The sequence below is a fragment of the Lepisma saccharinum genome, unplaced genomic scaffold (assembly GCF_977018435.1).
Source record: "Lepisma saccharinum unplaced genomic scaffold, izLepSacc3.1 HAP1_SCAFFOLD_250, whole genome shotgun sequence".
Taxonomy (NCBI): Eukaryota; Metazoa; Arthropoda; class Insecta; order Zygentoma; family Lepismatidae; genus Lepisma; species Lepisma saccharinum.
The window spans coordinates 271,038-289,718 of record NW_028143016.1 but is presented as its reverse complement, the minus strand read 5'-3'; positions in this window follow the sequence as shown (position 1 = coordinate 289,718).

Sequence of the window (18,681 nt, the reverse complement as noted above, 5' to 3'; positions counted from 1 at the left end):
CCGAAGATGGTCCTTGAGAACCATTTCACAAGGGATGCGAAATTCCGGCGTTGTTCTTGCTATGATTACAAGTTTATTAACATCTCCGTTAACTACCTTTTTGAATATTTTAGATAGTAGCTCGGGTGGCAAATCAGTTATGCAAGCCATGTTGTTTTTTTTTACTGTATGTTATTTATATACCCCACCCCAATTTTTGTTTCGTGTTCATGGCGATGGTGGTGCCTAGTGCGGCGACCCGTTCACCCAACGATGCGTCTCTGCTCACGAACCTTTCGAAAGCTGCGTGCTCTAACTTTCTGTCTGCTTCGTGACGTGCGTCCAGATCCGTCTGCGTGGTGTTGTAGGCGATGTCGTGATCTTTGCATGCCGCGTCCAACGGATTCACACCCTTGTCTCCTCTCTCCAATCTTTTCTCGAGTTTGGTACCCGGTCCGCAGTACTGGTAGCCCGGTAGATGCATCTCGAAAGGTAACTTGTTGATGATGTCGTTCACGAGTCCCTTTCCTTCGGCCACGTTCCAAAATTTCGGAGGCAGCGTGTTGATGATTTTGATCAGGTAACCTATGCCCTTGTCATCGTTCACGATGAAGTTGGAAAGTTTCGTGCTGATCATGTCCACGATGCCAACCTTCTCGTTGTAGAAATTACGGTTGCCTGCATTCTCCTCGCCGGCTATCACCAACAATCGGTCCACGAGTTTCCTCACGTCGTCCACCCAAACGAATTCTTTGGGTAACGTGTTGTAGCGTTTGACGCCGCTGCCTGTTTTGACCTGGTTCCAAATCGGTTTGATGAGATTCCTGTACTTCTCGCCGCTGCTCGATTTCACCCTATTCTGCGAGGCGTCGTTGTTCTGGTACAAGGCATCCGTCATGATCAAAATTTCCTTGTAACTCTGGTAATCTTCGTCGGTGTAATCTTTCGGCTGCTTTTTGGCGACGAGTTCCCACAGTCCCACCGTACCCGGATACCTGTTCCAACTATCCTTGTCGCCTAAATTGACTTTAATGTCGTTGCCTTCGAAGGTCACCTTCGATTTCCCAATCTTCCACACCACACCGCCGCCTTCGTTGGTTTCCATGCTGGGATACAATCCGAACACTTCATCCTTGTCGAATTTCCCCGTGCTCAGGTAGTCTCGTGCCAAAGGTCCCAACTCGATTTTATCCGAAGACGAGGACGTGCTACCTATAGCTCGACGTCGTGCCGGTGCATCCTTCAGTTCGAACGGCGTCGAAGGAATGCTTGAAATAGGCGTGGGTACAGCGTAACTTTTAGCTGCGAGTGGTACGAGTTCATTAATCAAATTTTTATTTTGGGGTGTAAGGGGTGATCTTCCACGTAGTACACCCAAATGTCAACCTCACTTCCACGTTAGTGCACCCTGGACTCAAGACTAACGAGGCTCTGGCGACTGGCCCCATGGCCAGTATAATTTTGTTTGTATTGTCCTGTTCTTTTGTCCTTATGTGTGCTGAGTGCCCCTTTACAGCCTCAGCTTTTAACAGAAGTCAGAACATTTTAAATTTTTTAGTTATGCAACGATAGAGTTGTTATTTGTAGAGGTAAGGGGCTGGCCCCCGTATACTGTGACGGGAGCAAAATAGCCTAAGTGCTGACGCTCCCAAAATTTTAAATTCAAATTCTAGTCAAAATTTTTATTTTGTTCCGTGACACTTTTAATTTCTTTACCTAGACCGCTGATGGCATCGATCACAGGTTGATCCTGACGTTTCTTCTCTTCGTAGAATCCGCGATTCTCGGATTTCCAACCTTTGAAGCGTTTCGCGAGGTAATCGCGAAGCTTGAGATTTTCGTCTTCGATTTTTCGTTTCGTCATGACGTTATTTATACACGTCGTTTCTCACAACGTTGCAACGTTTAGAAAGTTGTTGATTTTGTTTCTGTATTTTCCGTTGTTGGGTTTCCTCGTCATGTCAATCGTAGCGAATCCGAAATCGTCACCGTTCCAGCAAGTAGAGCAGCAGCCTTCCGAAAATTGATTGTAGTTCATGTCTCCGCCTACGTAGTCATCGTACGCGTGCTTGAGGTTGGTGTGATCTTGACGAAACAAACATATGAAATTAGCGTTGTCGCGTACTAACTGTTTTGGAATTTTGGAAAACGTTTGAGCTAGGTAAAAACAATCCATTCCTTTGTGACGACCTTGCGTGAAAAAGTTGCGAATTTCATTTTGATTTTCCAGGATGGCATCGTCGAACACAACAACTGAATTTTCACGACAATCGTCGAGTGGTTTTATTTTCGAGGCGAACGTTGCAATGTCCAGACCATCGTACAGTTTCATCAGTTGCTGGTATTTGGATTGCTCTAAACTTTTCGAGAACACGTACAGGTGCCTGTTCTTCCAATCTAACCAATTCGGTGCAAGGAGAAAATTGTCCACGAGCAGTGTCGTTTTTCCACACCCCGAAGGTCCTACGATCAGACAGCGGATGCTGTCGGGGAGCAATTCACCGTTTTTTTTCTTCCTTCCACTTTCCGAATTAGGTAAACGTTTCACAACATTCCACGTACTCATAGAATCACTTCGTTTGAATCGATCCAACTTGTTTCCGGAAGTCCCAGCCATTTCACCAAAAGTTTGTTGCCTCTCTTGCGCAAAACTTTTTCGATAAGGTACGTGTCGGGGTATTTAGTTTTAGAGAGTTCCTCCTCGTAGAAGCGCCCCAATAAAATTTCACCGCCACTGTCTTTTATTATATACGTGTGACGGTTCCCGGGTAGAACTCGAACCACGGTAAAAAGTTCAGTGCTCCAGTTTCGTGTGAAACCCCTGTCAAACGTTCGCTTCAATTTACTAACCCTCACCTGTTCTCCAATTTTGTATTTAGCTTTTTTGTCGTGGGCGTGTACTTTGGACAGTAAACGCTAGAAATTAAACGTTGCTCGTCAGACTTGGTAACGTCAGCTGGCTTCATGCCTATCGTTGCGTGCCGTGTGTGATTATAGTCGTTAACAAGTTCCGGAAGAATAGTGACCCACTTGTAGCTTCCCTGAAGCGTGAAGCGTGACCACATGCGCGATTTCAGAGTGCGATTGAATCTTTCCACGATGCTGGCCTTGACGTCACTGAAGGTCGAGTAATGTTGAACGTTGTGTTTCCGAATAAATTTTTGGAATACGGCATTGTAAAATTCCTTCCCTTTGTCCGTGTGCAGAAACCGAGGTCGTCTGCCGCCGCTTTCGCGAAAAATTGTCTTGAATGCTTCCGTGACGCACGTTCCTGTTTTTGCCTTCAAAGGTAGAGCCCATGCGAATTTCGAAAATGTGTCTATGACGGTGAGGAGGTACTTGTTGCCCTTGTTCAATTTATGCACGTTTTTTAACTTGCCGCTACTCATTTCGACGAGGTCGCTTTCCCAGAGGTCGTCGATTCCCTTGGTTACCACAGCCAAACGTTCGTAGTTGCGGCGTGCAGGTTTATGCAATTCTTGGACGATGGCTTGCCTAGACATTTTTTATTATTTTTAGAGATTACGTTTCAAAAGAAGCACCAGCGTGATGGGATTCAAAGATGGTGGCACCTCGCTCGTGTTTTGAATGATCAGCTTATCGCCGGCACTCACGTCGAAAACGGTGAGATCTTCGTCTTCGTGTATTTCATATATGTTGCGCGTTTCGTTCCAACGTGCCAGAGGAATATTTCCCGCTTTCTGGACACCACGATTCGATATCAAAGTCATGGTGGGAACGCTAGCTTTTCTGCCGTGAGACCAGTACGAAAATTCGTTTATCTGAATCGTGCCATCGAGGAGAAACTTGTAGTACGGATGATAAGGATGTAGCATGTACAGTTTGTTACCTTCGACGAAGGTGGAGATTCTCTGTTGATTGGGTACGCTGTTAATTTCGATGGCTTGCAGAGAATGCAGTTTAGCGAATTTAGTATCGATGCTAACGAGGTTGCTGTGAAGCTGACCCAGTGTGTTTTGTACGGGCACCAAATGCTCGACTATGGTATCCGTTACGGTAGAAAATGACGGTTTGATTTTCACTTCCACGTTCAACTGCTTGTAGCTTTCGTTGAGTTCTTGCAACTTGGCACCGAAAGAGGCCAGCGTCGATTCCTGCGTTGATTCCAGCACTCCAACTTGATCTCTGATGTTGACGACAATGTTCTGAAGGTTCTCGATTTGATTCAATTTCGAGCTCTTCTCGGTAAGATCGTTCACGATGATTCGCATCTCTGTAAACTGCGTGTGAAGGTCGGCGACGCTCTGCGAAGTGGGCAGCGTCGACACCAGCGAAGCAAGTTCGTCTCGAATCTGTTCCACGTTCGCCGTTTCTGTTTCCAGTCGTTTCAGCATACGTGATATGTTCCTTTTCAAAGCGTGTAATTCTTTGGAGGTAGGGAGATTGGCCACCCTACTCTCGAGATCGCTCAACGAACTTTTGATGTCACTCGAATCGGATAGTGCCGTCACCGCCGTTTTCAATTTTTCCAAATCTTCGCTCGAAGGCACGCTCGTTCGTAACGATTCCAAGTCACCCTGTATGTTGTCCAGTACGTGATGAAAATGAGTAAGATTGGATTCGACGTTCAAATTTTCCAAATATTGGATCTTCTGCTGAACTGTGCTTAACATGTCCTGAATACTCGTCAACACACTTGCTTCAGCGTGAATATTTTTAATTTCTTCGTTGATCAATTCCAATGACGCCTGAAGCGTAGCGATGGTGGTTTGAATGTGTTCGAAATCTTGATAGGCCTCCAATTGAATTTTTATGTTCGCGACGCTTTTACCGATTTTCTTCACTTTTCGATTGAAATTGCTGTAATTTGGCCAAATCATTTTGAAGCGAATCCATGCTCAACTTTATATTTTGAATGTTGTCGTAAGAAGGTACGTCGACATAATTTTTTATGAGTGTTTTGAGTTCGGAATCGATTTTCAGAATAGGATCGAGACATTGCGTTTGGAGCGTAGCGATCTCAGACTCTAAACTTTTGTTTAAGGTCTCCTGCAAAGCGATCAAATCAGTCCTCAACTTCTTAACACGAACGTCCAACATGAGAATCTCTTCTGCATGGTCTACACGCTTGGTGTTGCCGAAAATATCGTTAGGCATTTTTGGTTAACGGTTATTTATAATAGGATAGACGATTCGTAATTCTACGAAGAGAGGAATAAGTTTGTCGTAGTCTCCGAGGAGTTCCACGTAAAGATAATCTCCTGCAGACACATCGTACGACATGTTAGAAAGTATCTTGTCGTGCTTCATTCGAAAAATGTTCTTGCCGGTAGAAATTTTGATTTCGCCTGTGTTCTCCGGATTCACGGTGATTTGAAGTTTCCCGTCGATCGGAATTTCATAGAAATGTAAATTGTTATTAAAAACATAAAACATCTTGCCCACATCGTTATTTATTTCCGTCCATATACTATTAAGATGTACAATTAGTAGACCATTGAGTTTAGATAACACGGAAGGTAAGAGGTTATTGGAATTTGGTGATGCAGTGTCCATGTTGCTTTGTTTGCGAAAACCAAAGAGATTCATTGTCCTTGTTAGTTATTTAACACATTGTGCTTTTTTGCTATTCTTCAAAACATACGGAGGAAAAGAATGAAAGGGGGAGCCCTCGGGCGATGAAAAGTTGCAACCTGTTATTATGTTGTTAAGCCTGCTCCAAACCGAGGCTCATTAAATTCAACTCTTATTTTTCATCGCCCGAGGGCTCCCCCTTTTATTCTTTTCCTCCGTCTGTTTTTGAAGAAGAATGGCAAAGACACAGCGGACTTCATGGCTATGAGGTTACGGTTAACACACGTCACATTTATCGCTTCCATTGTAGTGCCCCCACTCTCGTGTGGATTTGACAATCGAGAACACGTAACTTGTTGTCCGTTGCATCCAATGCGACCTTGCTTACGCGCGTCGTGTACAAATCATGCAATTTACTTGCAATGCGATAATCGGTGCTGAGTTGCCTTTTACCATGAAAAAGGCATTCCTTGTAGTCTTGCATGCTAAATTTGCTGGTACTTATTTTTCCCACCCCCTTCGCTTTCTTGATCTCTTTTTCTTCTGTAATCTTTACACAGTACATTTTGGCACGAAGCCCCGCAAATTCGCTGATGTACTCCCCGCCAACTTCATCTTTGTATTTTCCAATCGTCATTTTGTTTTCTGCCGAATGCAAGTGATGGCCTGATGGTAAGTTGCTAAAATCAAACAGATGCTTCATCTTAGTCAGATCATGTTCGAGGCTTGGTGTTTGGATTAGAAAAATGAAGCTATCCGTGTCAATGTAACATATTTGGATGTTATCTCCATAAAAAGGTTGAAACTGATCGTAGTACGATTGGTACATGTGCAATTTTGATAGTTCAAGGACAGTGGCACCTATGGCAATCGGCTTGTTGAGCATCACTTGCTTCTTGTTCCTCTCGACGAATACTAGATTCTCGTCGAAAATGGTGAAGTTTTTGAAGTAGGGGGACGCGACGATCTTTTCAAATTTCTTTTCGTCTGTGACCAACGTTGCGTCGATGTAATTACGCACGTTCTCCATCGTCTTGCCGTAGATGGCGTTATTGAACAGTTTGTACAGATCCTTGTCTGCAGGCGATGTCGATTGCGCTCTGCGGCGCGTGTTCTCGGTTATGTAGGGTTCCAGCCACTTGCTCTGTCGGAACTTCAATCCTCTATGAACTTTCTTCAACTGCAAGCCGTGACTTATGTAAAATTGGAGGAGTCGGTAGTGCAGAACGTAATTCCGCTTGTTCTCCATGCTTAGTATGAGTTTTGGCTCCGATCCTCCAGGCGGCTTCTCCTTGGTGGGGGCCAGGGCCAATCCATGATGTTTCTTGTGAAGTGTTTCGGGATAATCGAGATCCACTTCCAAGAAACAGCCCCATTCGTTATCTTCGCTCCAGTTGAGAAAATCTTCGCAGGAGAGTTCCTCTTCGGTCATCCACGCGTAGTCGCTGATGGGAAGACACTGGGACATGGAGTGGCCGTACAGGTTGTTGACATCCCAGTAGACGATGTAGGTGTTGGGCTTCGATGCATCGTAACCAGGCGTATGAGGATTGTTTGCCTGAGCATGGCGTCGGGGACATTGGACGATGCCACCGCGTATCGCACTCTCCATGAAAGCATACTGTTCCTTCTCTGCGATGAGGCCCAGTTCCACGTTGGTGTATTTCATCATCGATTCCCAAGTCAATCCCGGCGTGGTGAAGAAATACGCAGGATCCAACTTGTATATCGTGATGCATCTCTTACGAAACGATTCGAAAATATCCATCAGAAGTGTCACGTCCAATTTCAGATAGAGATCGTGATAATCGCGAAAAGTTTGGCAATTGAATGCCGTCCACACACTACGAGCGTGTTCGTAGTCCTCTTCGGAACAGACGTCCTCCGTGAGAGAAGAATAAAATACCTCCCGGGGTGGAAGTTCCGTCTCGTCAAATTTGTCGAAATTGTTGACGTACTCGTAGGGGTAGACACCCTTGCGACGCAACAGATTCAAATTCTCATCTCTCCCCGAAACACATTTTTGCTTGGTGGCCACAAGATCTTCGTCGCCAAGTTGAGATGCAAGGCTTGCGAGGCTGGAGGACAGGAAATTGTAAGAGTCCAGGATTCGCACTTCCACGCTTCCTCCTTCTTGGAGAGGGATCCACACTCTCACCACAATATATTTCTCGCTCGTTCTCGGGATGATGCTGATTCGAGAAGTTATGTTGTAGAGCTCTTTAACGAAGAGATGCGTATCGTACTTCTCCGTGTAGTGCAGAAACACGGCAACGAAATGCGACTCCTTAATCTTGAGATTGCACGAATTACAGATGGTGCTCAGAAATAATCCATTCTGGTGGTCATGGTGGACGACCTTGTAATTTTCGGCGGTGAAAGCCTGGTTACACTCCGCGCATCTTGTCGCCGCGTCATGTCCCCGTTGTTGTTCCGTCGTGAGAGCAGGTGGAGAAACGTAAGAGCCTTTCAGGCTGGGTGCAAGTTCTCTCGCGCATTCCGCTATCTTCTTAACAAAATGTTTTGCCGCATCGGGTCCGCAATACAAGATAACATCATTCAATTTTTCTCCGTAGATGGAGAAACTGCAAGGCTCGTGGTGAAAAATTTGGATCGTGCTTGAGGTAGAGGGATCAGGGTTGCAAGACGTCATAGGAACTTGGAAGCTTTCAAAGTCGGCATAAAGGACGACGGGATGGTGGAGAAGAGCCTGGTGTTTCTGAAATTTCATCTTGGTTCCGGGTTCCGGCATGACATCTTCGGGTTCTGCATTCACGGAGCCAAAACACTTGTGCTGTTCTTTCATCTTCTTACCCCCGCGAAAAATTCTCAAGCATCGATCGCAAATTTCGATCTTATCGTGATGCTTGGTGATCTGTCTTCCTACTAATCGTGAGAAATTCCGTATCAAACTGTAACGGCCATCTACAAGCAAGAGTCGAATTACATTATTCTGGCTTCTAGCAGGTCTTAACACACGAATATTGTCGGAATCGTCAACCCCAAACACAGAAATATCGATATCTTCTCCTTTTTCCTCTCTATAGTTTTTTTCAAATTGATTGATCTTATTCAGAGGCACAGGATAGGAAATTCCTCTCATCATATTCTCGTATCTTCCCTCATATCCTCTGTAATTGGACAGGCGTTGGGGGTCATTATTAGCTGGGTGTAATGCGGCGATGACAGACCATAGGAAACTCTTCTGATCATTACTTTGTATGTTCAACACTGCATTTTGTTTTTTTTGTTTTTTTGTTTTTTTTTTGAGCGCTGCGTAATGGTTTGAAATTGCAGACTCGAAGTTCTAACATGTGGCTGCGACCGCAAAGACTCCATCCACTTCCTCTACCTTCAAACTCTTCTTGTTTTTGTGTCAAGTGCTCAAATAGCCGTGTCACTATCTCGTCAAGATCCTCGTTATTGTCATCGTGTAAGCCTTCACACCCTACGTAAAAGCTGAAAGTGCTTGACTCGGACGAGACAACTTTCTCATACAGCAGGGTCAAGACGAGATGAATTTTAATTGCAACATTGACGAGGCAATCACGTAATTTATCGACTACCTGAGATTTCACATTGTTGAGGAAGGTGCTCGAGTCACACTTTTCACTTCCAGATTTATAGGTCATGATGCGTGCACTTTTATTCAAAGCACCGCATTCATGCCCATCAGTGCGAGATTTCTTTGCCGGCGGGACTAGGACATCATGATCCGGTAAACGACATTTTTTCAAATGTCTAGCAATGTTAGGTTTAGAAATCAACTTCCCACAGTTGCGACATGCCACTTTCCCGCAAAGACCGGAGGGACCTGGTTGCGATTCCATTTTTTCTCTCTGTTATTTATATATATATATACAGAGAAATTTTTTGGGGGGGTTGTGGTGATGGCGGTGGTGGTAGGGGAAAGCACACTGAAACAGAAGGAAAAAAAGTTGAAAAATGTTAAACATTTTTTTTCCTTCCACATATATATTAGACGCGAACAGTATGTATGTATGTATGTATGTATGTATGTATGTATGTATGTATGTATGTGTGTGTGTGCACTGTTGTAGGAGGTTAAAAATATACGACATGTAAGTGTGTGTCAATTTTTTATGACTCCTCTGAATATGTGTGTGTCAGACGCAAAACAAAAAATATTAATATATTACGAAAAAATAAAAACTTACCTTTCAAGAGAGATAGAGAGAGACTTCAAAATAAAAACTTGTAGCTCACTAAAACTTCCACAATGATATATATGTATACTGCCAGACAAACAATTAAGAATACTGAACTGCCACGATTGACGTTCACCTTTCAAGAAAGATAGAGAAACTTCAAAATAAAACTTGTAGCTCACTAAAACTTCCACGATGATATATATGTATACTGCCAGACAAACAAATTAAAAAATACTGAACTGCCACGATTGACGTTCACTATGATAATAATGTACAAAAAAGAAACTGGTAGGTTATATAGGAACTCCTCTCCTTTTTCTCCTTCTCTCCTTCCTACTCCACGCGACTTTTTTTGGTGAAAACACAATGAGCGCTATAGTCAATGTCCTAGCAAATAAAAACCCTTGTTGACTGATTTACTCATGTTATATTTTTTTCAACAAAAGATTTTGTGATGCGCACAATATCCTGTGGGGGACAAATAACAATAAACGGGACGTTGATAGTTCCACCCATGTATGTATTGTCGATCATTTCCCCTCGGTCTCTATTCCACGCCCCGTCAGGGTGGTGTGTGAAACAAACAATTCCCAGTATAAAACTCAAAAAGCGGAAGATGCTGCCGTGTTTGCTTCCGCCACATCCCCCTCTGATTCTATTGTTATCGGGGATGTGATGGATTCTTCATTCAGAACCGTGGGAAAGCTGAAAAAAAAAAAGAATCTCTTCGGGCAAAAAAGGATGCAAGGTGAATGGGTTCGGGGAGGGGTTGCTGTGGATAGTTTGGTCCGTGATGAAAATGTTACATTGGGCGACGAAACACAATTGCTCCACAGGGGACAGGAAAAATTCTACCGAGCGTCGCTATCCACGCGAACATTAGAAATTGCCTGAATGCCTTGGGGGCTTGGCATAGGATTATCGATTTTCGTTTTTAGAGAATAATCTATGTAAGATTCTAGCATCGAGAATAAACAACATTGATTAAATTTTTGACAACATTCGCAGTACAAATCTAAACTCGTGATGATTTCGCCGTTACCACGCACCCCTGGCGAGGTTATAGGGGCCAGGTATCCTAAAAAACAACAATTATTATTTTGTTTGTTTGTTTGTGTTACAATACGGAAATAATAAGAGGCATACGCGCGCGTGTGTGTGTGTGGTACATCGTTCCCTCCCCCGAGAGAGAGGTTTACGAAGGTCACGATATATATAAACATTTGGGTCCCGGACTTGGAAAATTACGATAAGGTGCACTCATCTTTCAAAAAATAAGAGAATGAGAGAATAAGAGGATGAGAAGATGAGAGGAGAGGTTTACGAAGATCACGATATATATAAACATTTGGGTCCCGGACTTGGAAAATTACGATAAGGTGCACTCATCTTTCAAAAAATAAGAGAATGAGAGAATAAGAAGATAAGAGAATAAGAAGATGAGAGAATAAGAGGATGAGAGGATGAGAGAATGAGAGGATGAGAGAATGAGAGAATGAGAAAATGAGAGAATGAGAGAATGAGAGAATAAGAAGATGAGAGGATGAGAGCTCATCTTTCACTCATCACTGCTTTTCTGCGCCCGTGAAACATCGTCAGCGCAATAAATGAGGCGCGGAACAGGGAGAGAAAATGATACACGCGCGCGCGTGTGTATGTGTGTGCCACATCGTTCCCGAGAGAGAGGTTTACAAAGGTCACGATCTACAAACATTTGGTCCTTCAAAAATAAGAGAATAAGAAGATGAGAAGATGAGAGCTCATCTTTCACTCATCACTGCTTTTCTGCGCCCTGAAACATCGCCAGCGTAATAAATAAGGCACGGAACGTGGAGAGAAAATGAGTGTATGTGTGTATGTGTGTGTGTGTGGCACATCGTTCTCGAGAGAGAGGTTTACAAAGGTCACGATCTACAAACATTTTGGAGGATGAGAAGATGAGAAGATGAGAGGATGAGAGCTCATCTTTCACTCATCACCGCCTTTTTGCGCCCGTGAAACATCGTCAGCGCAATAAATGAGGCGCGAAACAGGGAGAGAAAGTGAGTTTTTCAAGTTTTTGTGGTCGTTTGGTCAAAAAATCAGAGTTGCGTTCAAAGGTACAAATACTATCTACTTCTGAAATTGCCAATTCTATGTATGATACTGCCATCAAGCTCTGTGTCAGCATATAAGCCAAACACTTCATCTTTGTTGTCTTTAGGTGTGGTTAAATATTTTTGAGCAAGAAGACCCAATTCAATAGGATCCTGAGTAGCTTCAATTCTTCTAGGAGCAACAGGACTAGGTGTATGAATACTGGAAAGTGGGGTGAATGGATAATCTAATATGTTCCTTGCAGCTACGGGTACAAGCTCTGTGATCAAATTTTGATTCTGCTCTGTAACAGTTTTGATATTCTTACCTAAATTATTAATAGCATCAATGACAGGCTGTTCTGTTTGTTTGTGTTTTTCATAAATTCCACGGTTCTCTGATTTCCATCCCTTAAATCTTTTTACAAGATAATCTCTTAACTTAAGATCATCAATGATTGGCCTTTTCATGGTTATTTATTTATGTCTCAACGTCTAGAAAATCGTTGATTTTATTTCTGTATTTGCCACTATTGGGTGTTCTTGTCATATCAATTGTGACAAACCCATAACTGTCCTGGTTCCAGCACCTGCTGCAAAACTTGGAAAAATCATTGTAGCTCAAGTCCCCACCTACATATTCATCATGTATGTGTTTGAGGTTGGTATGATCTTGATGAAACACACATATAAAATTGCTGTTGTCTCGGATCAGTTGCTTCGGAATTTTAGAAAAAGTCTGTGCCAGGTAGAAGCAATCAATGTTTTTGTGTCGGCCCTGTGTAAAGAAATTTCTAACCTTGTTTTGATTATCCAGTATAATGTCATCAAACACAACAACAGAATTATCGAGACATTCATGAAGTGGCTTAACATCTGGTTCAAAAGTGGCAATATCCAATCCATCATATAGCTTCATCAGCTGCTGATATTTTAATTGTTCCAAGCTCTTAGAGAAGACATACAAGTGCCTGTTTTTCCAGTCTAACCAGTTGGGTGCCAATAAAAAATTATCAACCATTAGTGTAGTTTTACCACAAGCAGATGGCCCAACAATAAGACACCTAATATTATCAGGCAGCAAGTTGCCATTTCTCTTATTTTGTTGTTCAGGTTCTGGCAGCCTTTTTATAACATCCCAGGTGCTCATATTATTATTTTGTCTGCATCGATCCAGCTGTTTTCCGGATGACCCAGCCATTTGACAAATAACTTGTTGCCTTTTCTGCGGATGATTTTTTCTATGAGATATGTGTCAGGCTGTTTAGTTTTGCTGAGTTCTTGTTCATAGAACCTGCCTTTGAGAATTTCTCCTCGGTGATCCTTTATTATATATGTGTTAAGGGTCCCGGGTTTAACTTGAACCACTGTAAATAATTCAGTGCTCCAGTTTCTTGTAAAGCCTCTTTTGAATAAGTGCTTATATTTGCTGATTCTTACTTGATCGCCCACCCTGTATTTGGCCCTTCTTGTTGTTGGCTGGTATCTAGGATAATAAACAGTCCTGATCAATTTTTGCTCATCAGATGGAGTTACTTCAGAGGGTTTCATGTTGATTGTGGAATGGACCGAGTTGTTATATTTATGTAGAAGTTCTGGAAGAATATTAAGCCATTTATAATTACCTTGCAGTGTAAATTGTTTATACATAAGATTTTTTAAGGTTCTGTTGAATCTCTCTACAATTGAGGCTTTGAGATCACTGTAACTCGAGTAATGTTTTATTGCCTGGCTTTTAATAAATTGTTGAAACACTGAATTATAAAATTCTTTGCCATTATCTGTTTCCAAATAGCGCGGTGATCTTCCACTCTGATTGATGATTGTTCTGATGGCTTCTGTAACACATTTTCCAGTCTTGGATTTGAGTGGCACAGCCCAGGCAAATTTTGAAAATGTGTCTATTACAGTAAGTAGATACTTGTAGCCCTTGTTGATTTTGTCTAAGTTTTTCAACTGCCCACTTGCTATTTCAATCAAGTCGCTCTGCCATAAATCATCTATGCCCTTTGTGACTACTGGGAGTCTCTTAAAATTATGTCTGGCCTGTCTGTGTAATTCATCAACAATAATTTGTCTAGACATAATATGTAAACAAGAATATTGCAACTATGGGGTGTTCAGCAGCTGATACTACAGGATTTTCTAAATATAATTTGTCCCCTATTTGTATTTTAAATTCCAAAGTACCATCATCTTCAGTATAGGCTGTTTCTAATGTATTGGGGTCTGTAAAATCCTCTAACTCTACACTGGTGATTTTTACTTTGTTATCAGCATTTGTTATTGATAAGGTAGGGTAGTGGTGTGCCTGTGGCTGATGCCAATATTTGATCTTGATTGGTCTCAATGTGCCCCCAACAAAAAACTGGTAATAAAATTGTGCAGGGGACAGCATATATATTTTGCCACCTGGTGTAAATGGTGAATCATATTCTTTGTTGGGGATGCTGTACAATTCAAGAATTACTGTATGTTTAGGATTCTCAATTATGCCTGTTATTTCTTTTTCTGCTGTAAGCAATCTGCTTGTTACAGATTCAAGGTGCTCATTGATGGTCCTAACAACATCATCATGACCTGGCTTTATTTTTATGTCCACAACAAGTTTCTTGTATTGTTGCACAATCTCTTGAAGCTGGGTGGCAAAAACAGACAGAGCATTTGCTTGATTGGATTCCATGGTTCCTAGCTGTTGCTTGATATTAGCTACAATTTGTTGCAAATTTTCAACAACTGCCAATTTTGAATTTTGAGCAGTAAGATCATGGACCTGTCTTCTGATATCCTCAAACAGGGCATGCAATTCATTAATATGTTGATTCGTTGGTAGAGTAGCCACTGTCTGAGTAAGTTGTTTGATCTCTGTCTGGATATTCTTGATATCTTCTGATTTCAATATCCTATTCACTGCTCTCTTAATATTTTTAAGTTCCTGTGATGTGGGAAGATTTGATACTGTATTTTGCAAAAATTCAAGTGCCAATTTTACATTGTTTAATTCAGAAGCATCAGCCACATTTTGCATAGCATTTTGGAGCAGGGCTATATCTGCCTGAGTGGGTGTTGATTGTTGTAAAATTTCAAGCTTTGTTTGGATATCATCGATCAAGTGATGAAAATGAGATAGTTCAGATTCAGTGTTGAGGTTTTCAAGCTTTGTGATCTGGTGCTGGACACTAACAAGGGTATCTACAATACCGGGCAGGCGGGATTCTAGTACATTCGCCAAATCACTTTGCACTGCTGCTATTGTACCTTCAAGATGGGTTATGGAACTTTGAATTTTTCCAAAATCTTCATATGTTTCAAGTTGCAGCTTAATATTTGCAACACTCCGAGTTATTGCATTCAAAGCATCAGAAGATGGCAAGTTGTTCATAAAATTTTCAAGTGTCTCAATTTTTTCTTTAACCTCGGCTATGGCATTGTTCAGAGGGTCCAGATTAGGTATCTGTAGTGATTGAATCTGTTCCTTTAGAGTGGAAATCACTAGATCAAAATCTTCTTGTGATTTTATGCTTTTGACAATTGTTTGGAGCTGTGTCTGGACATTATTTATCTGCTCTTCCAATTGTTGTTTCAATTGCTCAGAGTTGGTGGCCTGGCTCTTAAATTTGGCTTGAAGAGCTGCTACAGCTTCTTCTAAATTTTGAAAATTATCTAATGTAGCCAGGTCAGTATATTTCTGAAGCACCACTTTGAGTTCAGAATCAATTTTAAGAAGAGGGTCCATGCATTGTGATTGTAAATTTGTAATTTCTAATTGAAGACTGGCATTGAGTGTGGTTTGTAAAGCTTGTAAATCACTTCTTAATTTCTTGACTCTGACATCAAGCATCAGAATCTCATCACTGTGATCTTCATGCCTTGTATGGCCAAATATATCATTAGGCATTTTTGTTTTAGTGGTTATTTATTATTGAATATCTGATTCTTAATTCTATAAAAAAAGGTATAAGCTTGTCATATGACCCAGGGACCTCAATATATAAGCAGTCACCAGCAGAAACAGTATAAACAGTGCCAGAAACCATGTTTGAGTGCTTGATTCTATAAATATTTCTCCCTACTGAAATCTTGACATCACCCTCGGGGGTTGTAATAAATTGCAATTGACCACCTACAGGTAATTGGTAATGATTTAAATTATTGTTAAATATGTACAATGTTTTGCCTGTTTCATCATCATTATCTGTAAGTATGCTGTTCAGATGAATAATTAACAAGCCACTCAGTTTAGACAGCATATCAGAAGAGGGTTGGGGTGTTGGCAGCTCCATAATAGCCTGTTTTTTGAACCCAAATAAGTTCATAGGCATGTTTATTTATTTCAAATCATGCTCTGTAATTGGGCATTGTTTGCCATTTTTCAAATCACAATGACCCCAAGGTAAAGTATGTATGCCACATGATAAAATGTATCTCTTATCATCATGTGGGTCCAGGGCCACTTTTCTTACAATATTGCTAGTCAGCAAGTGATCCACACTCTGGATTCTGGATTCTGATGTTTTGATTAAATTCTGAGATTTGATGCAATTTTTATAATCTTCAAATACAAGCTCTTTTTCAACAGCTACTTTGCCAATGCCCTTGGCCTTTTTGACAACAGCACTACATGTTTTAAAACTATACACCTTGGCACTTAACCCAGCAAATTCCACAATAGCATCACCAAGTGTCTCATCTTTTAACTTGCCAGGCACCTTTTTGTTGTGGTGGTGTTGAATTATTGTATGTTCACTGGTATCAAAGTATTGAAACAATTCAGGCTGTGACATATCTTGATAAACATCTTCTGTTTTAATATCAAGAATAAAACTATCCGTATCCATGTACATCAGTTTTACACGATCACCATAAAAAGGTTTCAACACATCATAATACAATGTTAACATATGTAATTTGGACAATTCCAATATTGCAGCCCCTACATAAATAGGCTTATCAAATTTGATCTTTGTTTTCTTCATGTTGAAAAGTGCCATGTGCTCATCATAAATTCTACTGTAATTGAAATTGGGCTTTGCAACCAATTTTTTGCTCAGGCTGGGGTCAGTAATTATTTTAACATCGGTATGTTTTCTGACATTTTCAATAGTTTTGCCATACACAGAATTAACCATCAATTTAAACAAGCCCTTATCAAATTGGCTCTTTGCAGATGTTCGAAGCTCCGTGTTTGTATCAATGTATGGTTTCAACCATTCTGAGTGCTTGAACCTCAAAACTTTGCCAACTTTGGTCACTTGGACACCATGTTTCATCAGGAACTGGAGGTTTTTGTAATATATGACATAACCCTGTTTCGGCTCCAGTGTCATCATGAGCTTCTTCTGTTTAGAGCCAGGTGAGCACTGAACCTCGGAAATTGGGGGCAGATCAGAAAATTTATTGTGCAAATCATCAGGAATTGTCAGATCAGCCTCTAAGAAGAGGCCATAGTCACTGTCATCAAAATCCTTAAGATCTTCAATATTGAAATCTTCAACCCACTCAAGCCCTGCATATGGCAGTTTTTGCATCATGGCATAACCATAGAGGCTGTTTGCATCTACATACAGTATAAAATTTGATGGCCGTGCTGGATCATAATCAGGCATATATTTGTTATTTGCTCTGGCATATCTCTGGGAACATTGCACCATGCCTCCTCTTATACATTTCTCCATAAACAGATACTTATCTTGATCTGGGATCAGATCCAATTGCATTTTAGTGTTCAAAAACGTTGCAGCCCATGCTAGGCCCGGGGCACTGTAAAAATATACTGGGTCCAGTCTATAATTTCGCATGGAAGATTTTCTGAATGCCTGTATTATATCAGCTAAGAGGGTGACATCAAGTTTCAAATATGCCATGTGATAATCACCAAATGTCTGGCATTTTAAATTGTTCCACATCAACTTGGCATGGTGATAATCTTCATCAGTGATTCCAGATCCTCTGATTCTGCTGTAAAACGCTTCTTGTGGTGGCAGGGAACACTCATCAAATTTAGAAAAATCTGTGACATAATCATATGGATATACACCCTTCCGCCTAATTAATTTCAGGTCCTGATTTGGAAACGAGGCACGTGTGATTTTGAATTGATCATCAGATAATTGAGTGGTCAGTGTAGCCAGGCTAGCAGGTAAAATTCTGTAAGAATCAAGAAATCTTATGTGAATAGGAACACCATCAACTTTAATTATCTTGCTAATAGATATATATTTCTCATCATTTTCAGCTAAAATATTTAAATTCTCCTTGTCAAACCCCTCGTACCTGATCAGATGATGAAAATCATAATTGGATGCTCCATGGCAAAATATGGGGATAAATCTTGGTCTCTTGATCTTAATATTGCAGCTTTTACACAGGGCCATTAAGAATTTACCATCTGTATGAGAATGGTGTTTCACCTTGATATTTGTATCTGAAAATTCACAATCACATACCGGGCATTTTTTTGCATTGTTGAAATCCTCAATCTCTTTCTCTGTTAAAGGCAACATGGGCTTTGATATTAATAAGATGTTAGATGCTATGTCACGGCACACATTTTCTATTATATGTGCAAATATTTTGATGGCATTTGGTCCCATGTATGAATATTTTTTAATAACAACACCATCCCGTATAACCACACAACAAAAGCTGGAAGGTTCATGTTGCTGGTATGGTGTACTTGAAGATTCCTCGGGATCTGGATTGCAGAATGCAAGAGGTTTGAGGTTCGATTCAAAATCACAGACAATATATACTGGGTGTTCCAACAAGGCTTCAAACTTTTTGAATTTGCAATTTTCACTTAGATTAGGCATTACCATATGAACAGGTTTATGGTTGCCACAGTATTTCAGATGCTCAATTAACTTGTTTTTTGCAATTTCTGCACTCTCTTCCCGAACCCCTTTCACCATTTTTTGACC